Here is a 1,604-nt window from a genome sequence, read left to right as displayed (position 1 = left end):
TCTTTTCTTAGAGAAACAAATAAATCATTTCACTTAATTATATATGTTGGTTTTAAATTGTTTAGTCCTGGATAACAGCTTAGGGAAGATAATTTGAAATAGTTTTTTCCTGACCAGTTTTACTCTCTGTTCTAACACCAAGTGGTACAGAATAGGTACCTAAAAGCACTGACAATACTGACTGGTCTGACAGTGATCAGTAACCCAAGAGATGGATCACCTCCTACGAGGACAGGCTGAGAGAGCTGAGGCTGTGCAGCCTGGAGAAGAGAAGGCGCTGGGGAGACCTGAGAGCGGCCTTTGGGTATTTAAAGGGAGGCTGTAAGAAAAATGGGGACAGACTCTTTAGCAGGGGCTGTTCTGATAGGACAAGGGGAAAGGATTTCAAACCAAGAAAGGGGAGGCTTAGACTGGATATAAAGAAAAGGTTTTTTACAATAATATGCTGAGGTGTTGGCACAGGTTGCCCAGACATCTCTAGAAGTGTTTAGGTCACGTTCTCCATGATTCAATGCAGAATTTCAGCATATGGTTTTGGCTTTTAAACTGCCCATGAGAAAAATCATAGAATCTTAGACTGGCTTTGGTTGAAAGGGACCTTAAAGCCCAACCAGCCCAAACCCCTGGCCAGAGGAGAAGAGCATTGGAGGTCATTACCTGGGCCTGAGCATGCAAGCTGTGCTGGTCAGGAATCATAAAGTCATAAAATCATAGAATGGCCTGGGTTGAAAAGGACCACAATGATTATCAAGTTCCAACCCCCTGCTATGTGCAGGATCACCAACCAGCAGCCCAGGCTGCCCAGAGCCACATCCAGCCTGGCCTTGAATGCCTGTGAGGGTGATGTGAATGAATGCCAGGTAACATCGGTTTATAGTGGTGGTGGGTTAATGGTTGGACTAGATTGTCTTAGCTCTCTCTTCCAACCTTAATGATTCTTTGATTCTAAATAGGACCAAACAGTCTTTCTGGATAAAACTTCACCTTTATGTAGTAAGGATAGCAGAAATGGTGCAACAGATCTCTAAGACATTAAAGTCCATGCATAATGCATTAAGCACAGTGAAACCTGGCTGACTTCCCAATGCAGTGGTGATGGGGAGCCTTCATCAAGCATGTTTGGAATCCCAACTGTGTTCCTGAACACTTTGTGGAAGGTGTGGAAAGAAACAGAGTTTGCATGGAAGTTCTCTAAGGGCACAAGGGCTGAGAAGCAATAGTTACCCAGGCCATGGGAACATCCTAACATTAGTCATTACAACCACATCTCTTCAGCCTTTGGTCATGTCAGTCATGGCAAGTCAATGCATCACCAAGACCTATGTATGAGACACCAACTGTCTCCACAACCTGGGATCCATGGTGTCAAATGTGTGCTGGCTGCTGAGTATCACCGCTCATCTTAAAGGTAATTAGTTGCTTTTCTGTTTACCTTTCCTCCCACCAAGTAACAAGGTATTTGGTGATACCAACAAGATGGTCTCTGCCAGTTCCTGAAGTACTTTCAGGTAAATCCCATTACTTCAGATAAGTTTTAAGCAGCTATTTTTCCTTCATCCTCTTTATCTATTCTCTCCTCTGCATTTTAATTGTTTTGTTGGTTT

This window comes from Coturnix japonica, chromosome 5, assembly GCF_001577835.2.
Source record: "Coturnix japonica isolate 7356 chromosome 5, Coturnix japonica 2.1, whole genome shotgun sequence".
Taxonomy (NCBI): Eukaryota; Metazoa; Chordata; class Aves; order Galliformes; family Phasianidae; genus Coturnix; species Coturnix japonica.
The sequence above is the reverse complement of the archived record's forward strand: the minus strand, read 5'-3'. Positions refer to the sequence as shown.